A 7805-nucleotide genomic window follows, 5' to 3' on the forward strand; every position below is an offset into this window, starting at 1 on the left:
GAATCAAATCAAAGCTTTGAATTCCCCATGTCTAGCAGGCTTTACGGAGGATCCAGGTGAGATTAATCGTATTATGCTTGCTCATTATCAGACCATCTATGGCCAACTCCAGTCAGTCGATGATCTGTTGTTGAAAAAGTTCCTGCTTGAAAATCCACCACCCATGTTGATGGAAACAGATAAAAATCTTATGGCCCACTCGTTTTCATTAATCGAGTTGGAAGAGGTGATAAAGAGCTTACCTAATGCTAAAGCATGTGGCCCAGATGGCTTACCCGCCGAATTTTATAAAACTTTTTTTAAGGCGTTTGGTGAATTCTTCCTCTTCTTGATAAATTCTATGCTAGATGGGGGGGGGGGGGGTATTCCAGAATCTTTTAAACAGGGAAATATTGTTAGCTTTCCGAAGAAGGGCAAAAATAAAAGGGATCCCAACTCTTATCGCCCAATTACATTGTTGAACTCGGACTATAAGATTGTTACAAAACTTTTATCTCTCCGGTTCAATAAATATGCGGCAAAATTGATACATGTCGACCAAAATGGATTTTTACCGGGCAGACAGTTAGCTACCAACACCCATTTTCTTGCAGAAGCCTTGGATTATTTTGAAATTCAGAACATCCCCGCGTTAGTTTTATTGCTCGATGCGGAAAAAGCTTTTGATTTGGTTGTTTGGAAGACGTTGTTTCGTATTTTGAATTCTTTTAATAGTCCAACGTCTTTTATACTCTTAATTCAGAATTTGTATAAGAATGCAGTGGCAAATGTAATTATTAATTCGACCGTGGCAGGGTCCATTAATATTAAGCGTGGCACAAGGCAAGGATGCCCTTTATCACCAGTATTATTCGCCTTTTTCATCGAACCCTTGGCAATCGCAATACGAAACTCCCCAGATATCCTTCCTCCAATTCCGACTATGCCGTCGTTAAAACTTTATGCAGACGATATTATGTTGTTAATTAAGCCTACAATAGAAGTACAAATCAAAGTCTTCCAACTATTCGAGGACTTTGAAGCATTAGGAGGGTATCGAATAAATAGAGCCAAAACGGAAGTTATACAATGTGGGAGAGCTGCTTTTGATTTACATCTAGACATCCAAGGCTCAGTAAATCTTAATCCAAAACGATATCTGGGGATTTTCTATTCAGCGTCATTTGAAGATTTATTTAAACTTAATTATACGCCACTTTTAAGAAAAGTTCAAGGGTTATTGATTCGTTGGAATATGCTTCCTTTATCCATCTTAGGTCGTGTGGCTTTTATCAAAATGTCTATTTTACCATTGTTTAATTTTCTGTTTTCTTCAGTACCATGCACTTTATCAAGCTCGTTTTTCTCTCAGGTTGAGTCCATGTTTACAACTTTTGTATGGGCAAAAAAAAAACCCTCGTTTAGCACTTGGCACTTTATATGAAGATTTAGATCAGGGAGGGCTCGCACTTCCGAATCTGAAACATTACTATGATGCTTATTTTGCACAGTATTTATCTAGGTTCAAGCCTTTACCACATGCACATTTTTATTGCAATTTCTTTTTTAATCTAATTTGTACTGAAACTCAGATTAACTCTCCCATGTTATTGTTTAGGTACCCAAAGTTGGTACGATATAAATGCCTCCAATGTATTTTTAAAAGACGTCAGGCCATCTTCAAAAAATATTCTATTCCCACAATTAATTCAGCCACCTTAATAGAAGAAATCCTTCCCTTAATAGGAATTAAACAACCCACCCACCTGACAGCAAAATGGGCGGAAGTCGGGTATCGTAAAATATCAGACTTCTTAAGGGGCGGTAACTGGATGACGGTAGCAGAAATATCTCCAGGGATCGCTAAGGATTTTATTTTGGTTAACTCTTATGGCTGTCTATATAAATATCTAGTAGAAGTAAACCCCACCTCTTTTATGATCCAAAATCAACTTGTAGAGGATTTGTTAGTTAAAGCAGTCAATAAGAATCCAGGTGCTTGGAAAACTTTCCTGGCTTCTTTCAAACAATTGGATCTTGAGTCAAAAGCAATTAAGAAATGGGCTGATCATGAAAATTGTGTAGTATCTCCTCAGATTTGGTCTACAATTAAGAAGTTAAATTTCTGCACTCTCAGAGGGGCTAATTGGCGTAGGATGCTGTTTTTTAGTAAATGGTTATTATATCGAACCCCCGCTGTTTTAGCTAGGATGTTCACTAACCAGTCCTCTCAATGTTTTCGCTGCATGAATTATGCACACGCTAATTGGTCACATATTATGTTGAGTTGCCCAAATATCAAAATTTATTGGACTGAGATATTTTTTTCATTAGAACAAGAGTGCAATATAAAGCTTGAGGTTAACAGTAGGCTAATATTACTTGGTTATGACCCAGATCTTCTCTTCTCGGAATCCATGATTAGATTGCTCTACATAGCAATTGCGATCGCAAGGTCGCTTCTGCTGCAAAATTGGCGTTCGGATTCCATACCCTCAGCTATAAAATGGGTTCAGAAGATGAGGAAGGTCAAGAAGAGCGAATATACCTATGCCGCACGCATTGGAGGCCTTAAGAAGTTTGAGAAAATATGGGGTAATAAGTTTGATTTTTGATTATTAGCCTTGGGAGATATTTGAAATTGCTATTAAGACGTGATTGAGTCAGGGGAGGCTTGAGCTTTTTTATGAATTTTACTAAAGTTGCCTTTAAGATAATTCTTTGTCTTAGATTGTTAAACAGGCTGAAAATTTGTAATATTCTGTGATCTATTAATCAATTATTTGTGTTGTAATATAATATCATGTTTTTAATCTGGTTGCAATAAAAAAAAAAAAAAAAAAAAAAAATAGTCGAGTCAAATTGTCAACAGATAGAACATTATTAGGAAGGTCACACAAAATAATGGGAGGATCTTGCCCAAGACATAATATGATGCCTAGGAGAGCAAGGTCTTTCCATACTATGATATCTCTTCCTTTGACTGCCACATAAATTTTGGTTTTAGCAGATCTGCCTAGACACTCCACTTTGGCCTAAAAATAACCCAATAAATCGATATCTTGTTCTCCAAAAGCTTTGGGACTGATATCAGGAGTCAGAAGCAGTAAGTCACTAGGCCATAACTTGTAAAAATGTGCGATCCCCAAGAATGGTGACAGGAGCTCCTGAGTCAGCCATAGCTAAAATAGTTTCACCATCGATTGAAATGTCAACTAAGGGTCCTTTAATGGGTTTATCAGAATGTAGTAAGAGTTCAGGAATATCAACAGTAACTATAATATTTTGAAATTGGGAAATACAATCTTGGACATCAGGAGTGTCTAATGAAATGTTTGAGACTTTAACCTTGCTAGAGTTACTGTTTGATGCTGCGTTCATGTCTCCCCTGCACACACCTTGAAAATGGCCAAATTTGCGGCATTTAAAGAATTTTTTACCTATAGCTGGACAGTTAGGATTATTTCCTATGTAGCTTCGGGAACCACAATGGAAACAAATCAATTGACCCCTAAAAGATTTATTCTTGGAAAACCTTTTCTCCGAAAATTGCTTAGAGTTGATGGCACAAACAATATTCTCATCAGAAACCAAATTCACAGTAGCAGGATGTATGGTGGATTGTGTGGGGAGAACCGTGGGTTGGTTTGAATGACTGGACAAAACTTTAGATGTAACGATTGACCTCTCAATGCTTTTAGCAATGTCAATCGTCTCAGCTAAAGTAGGATTACGAGAAGTGAGCAGACGCTCCTGGATCTTTTTGGAGTAGCAATAGAAAACAAATTCATCTCTTATATATGTATCAACATTTGGACCAAACTCTCATTTCTCAGCTAAAACTCTTAAAGTTGCCACATAATCCTCTACGGATTCTTCACATAGCAAAATTGAACCTCTCTAAGAGGACACTTGAGGAATCAGAATATTGCTTCCCCATACGCAGCTTAGGTTCAATAAAAACGTTCCAAACAGTATCTTCTTATGTAGGGGCAGGAATACGTGGAAGGTTTTCAAAAACCCTGCGGCCACACACTCCAAGATGATTAATCAATACAGCTAATTTTCTTGAAGGAGAGTAAGCATCAGCGTCAATGGCAGTAAAGTAGTTCCCAAAGTCCCTTAGCCATTCTGTCCACTTTAAATCAGGTTTGCCTGGCTTTTGTAGGAAAGGTGCAGGTTGAATCACACCTTGACTGCTTGCCATAGTGAACAAAATAAATAAAACGGCAAGAAGAAACAATGTGTATCTATCACAAAAAATATGGAAATGGTGTGCGAATCACCGAAGAAATAAAGCTTCAAAATGATGTAAGATAAATGGAGAAGATAAGTAAATTGGTGTGTGAGTCACCGTAGAATAGGTGTCACACAAGGATAAATACAACTCACTTGCACGATGAAAATAGGTGAACAAGAGTGCGAATCACCGATCGTAACGTCGTACACAATAATCCGTAACAAACAACGTCTCACGGGTATTATTCAAAGGTCAAATACATATATATATATATATGTGGCGACACAGTTAATTGCAATGGATTGAATCCATAGGGGAAAAAAACCAGGGAAACATTTTCATGTAAATGTAAAGTATATATCAAATGGCAGACATGTTTGACATATTAAACTTCATATGTTCAAGCACATGGGTCAGTAGCACTGCGTTACAATAAATGACGTGTAACCAACAAAATACTGTGCACAAGTGCTCGTGAAGTATAGTGACAGCGCAAGTGACACGTGACGTGGTGTGGACAGCGAGAGTGGTGGGCGCAACAACAGACAAGTGAGTTAAAAACCACGATTTACATATTTAGGATACCATGAGAATTAATGATATGAGAGTACAATTTTCAAATGAGTAGGGTATCCGTGAATAGGGGCGCCAAGAGTTCCGCTTTGGAAGTCGACGGCGTTTCGGCCTGCAGAAGTCTTAGGCCATCATCAGGACCAGGTTACGTTTGATTAAATTGCAGTGTTGTGAAAAATTCCAATGGGGATCAATCCAATAAGTAAAAAGTCATCACAGGACTATGTATTCCCAGAGATGGGATGATGAAATTGCTATTGAAGAGCTGCAATGGATGGATACTGAATATCTGTGACACACAGCCTGACTCCTGCCAGCCGTCGTGATCGATTCCTGTGGAACCTTTGGATATTCAGTATCCATCCATTGCAGCTCTTCAATAGCAATTTCATCATCCCATCTCTGGGAATACATACAGATTTCCTATGGCTGATTTTTGGTGAATATTTTAGGTTTTGAAAAGTCCACACTTAGAAGAAATTTCAGGAAAAGCCAGTCAATGTTACCCTATGGAGAAAATTGCGTTATCGGTTTAAAGGTAAGTACTCGACTGGCAGAGTTAAGGTTCTGGGCATAGACTCAGGGGTCTCCCAGGGTCAGGTAGGTACAGTTGGTTCACCCTCAGCGGCACAAGGGCGGCCGGGTGCAGAGAGAGTTAGGCCCAATGTTATACTATGAGAGGTAGGGGGGCCTTGGTTGGTGGCTGCGGACTAGCAGGCCACGCAGCTGTGGGAGCTGGGCTCCTGGTCACTTACTCAGGGCAAGTGGGGAAGTAGATAGGTGTAGAGGTTGCACTGCCAGGGCCACTCGGGCGGCTGGGTGCAGGGTGCTTTTGAGCCTTCGGGCGCTCAATTGATTTCAATGGGAAATCTCCGGTTTAGAAAAAAACTGCAAGCTCGGGGACGAATATTCTTCAGGTGCCACCACAACTTCGAGAGGTAAGTTGGGTAGTTGGAGGATAGGTAGGTACCCCGGGATTGGGCACAGGGGGCCGCGGGCGCCGGGTGCAGGGGTGCCGGGAAATCTTACCCTCTGTTGATCGCGATTGGGGAGGCACCTGGTTCTGAGGCAGCAGGCTTCTTCAGGAGTGTCGAGGGAGGTCCTTGGGTGCCAGACTCGGGGTCACAGTCGCCGTGGGGTCGTTCTTGTGGTCTTTGTTCACTCCGGCACAGGCCAGGCTTGGCTGGTGCAGAGTGTGCTGGGTTCGCGGTTCCGGGCTGCTGCCAGGGATTAGAAGTAGGTTTTGAGTAGAGCCTCTACTCCTGGGAGTCCCAGGGGTTTAGAGTCAAAAGGTAGCCAGGTCCTCCGGGGATTGTGAGGTTGCTGGCCACAAGAGATGCCGGGTTGGAGCAGGAGCAGGTTCGAGGGTCGACAGGCCGGTAGGGCTGGGGCCAAAGCAGTTGGTGTCTTCCATTTCTTAGCAGCTGCAGGGCAGGTCTTCTTTCTTCTAGCTCTTCTTCGGATTTTAGAATCTGGAATCTGGGGAAGGAAGGTTCAGGGTGCCCCTAAATACTAGATTTAGGGGCGTTACAGGTAGGTGAAGGGCAGGGACCAATGGGTCCCTGTCCTGGGGTGGGTACACTCCCTATCCTGCCTCTCTTCTGTGGGAGGGGGGCAGTAGCCTAATCCTGATTGGGCAGGGCTCCCCATCTTTAAGATGGCGAGAGAGCCCGGGGATGTGCTTCACCTCGCCTCCCCCACCTGAGGGGTGGGGTGGGCAGGCTGGCACATCCCCTGTCCTTATTTGGGGTTTCCGGCCAGGCTTCCCGCCAGAGTGGGGGGTTGCAGTGGCCTGGGGAAGCTCACAGAGGCGGCATGCCTTTGAAGCTTCCCCCTGCCCATCCTGGGGGAGGAGATTTAGCACCTCGCCCAGGATGTGCATTTTTGCAGGCCCAGGGGAGCAGGGGCTCTCCCACCCAGGGGTCCAGCAACATGTCTGCTGTGTGGCAGCCTAGGCAGCCTCAGAACAGACGTGGATTGTAGGTTAGGTTTCAGGGGCCCTCTCTAAGATGCCCTCTGTGGTGCTTGGTACATTAAATCCCAAACTGGCATCAGTGTGGATTTAATGTGCTGAGCAGCTTGATACCAAACTTCTCAGTCTTCAGTGCTGCCATTATGGTGCTGTGGAGTTCGTGTTTGACAGGCTCCCAGCACCATGTACTCTTAAATGGCAGCACTGCACTTACAGGGCCCAGGAATGGACCTGGGTACTTTAGGGGCACAGGGCTCCTGCCTCTGTGCTCACACCACTGGCATAGGGCACCCAGCTAGAGGGGTGGCTGATGTATGCCAGGGCAGTGTAGGTTGTGGGCATGGCAATCAGGGATGTGTGCCATGTCGTCTCCTTGTTTTGTCCTGTACCCAGACACTCAGCCTGCCAGGGCAGTGTGTGTGTGTTAGGGTACAGGGCCTCTAAGGGTGGCACAATGAGTGCTGCAGCCCTTAGAGGCCTTCCCTGGTCACAAGGTCCTGGGTACCTAGGGTACCACTTACCAGGGGCTGACATGTGGCCAGGGTTTGCCAATTTGGTTTTGAGGTTTCTGTTTAGGGAAGGAACATAGGCCCTGGGCACCTGATTGGCAGGAGTGCAGGGCACACTCAGTCAAAGTACATTCAGCAATTCAGCAAAAAGTGGGGGCATACCATGCAAGAAAGATGACACTTTCTTACACAACCCCACCCAAACTAAAGGTGAGGAGACTAACCTTGCCCTATGGAGTCTTCATTGTCTCAGTGGAAGAACCTGGAAAGTCCATCTGCATTGGCATGGGCAGTCCCTGGTCTGTGTTCCACTTCAAAGTCCATTCCCTGTAGGGAGATGGGCCACCTTAGTAGTTTTGGATTTTCCCCTTTCATCTGCATCAGCCATCTGAGAGGTCTGTGGTCAGTTTGAACCAGGAAGTGAGTACCAAACAAGTATGGTCTCAACTTCTTCAGGGACCAAACCACAGCAAAGGCCTCCCTCTCAATGGCACTCCAACGCTGCTCTCTGGGGAGTAGCCTCCTGCTTATA

The sequence above is a fragment of the Triturus cristatus genome, chromosome 7 (assembly GCF_964204655.1).
Source record: "Triturus cristatus chromosome 7, aTriCri1.1, whole genome shotgun sequence".
In the NCBI taxonomy this organism is placed as follows: domain Eukaryota; kingdom Metazoa; phylum Chordata; class Amphibia; order Caudata; family Salamandridae; genus Triturus; species Triturus cristatus.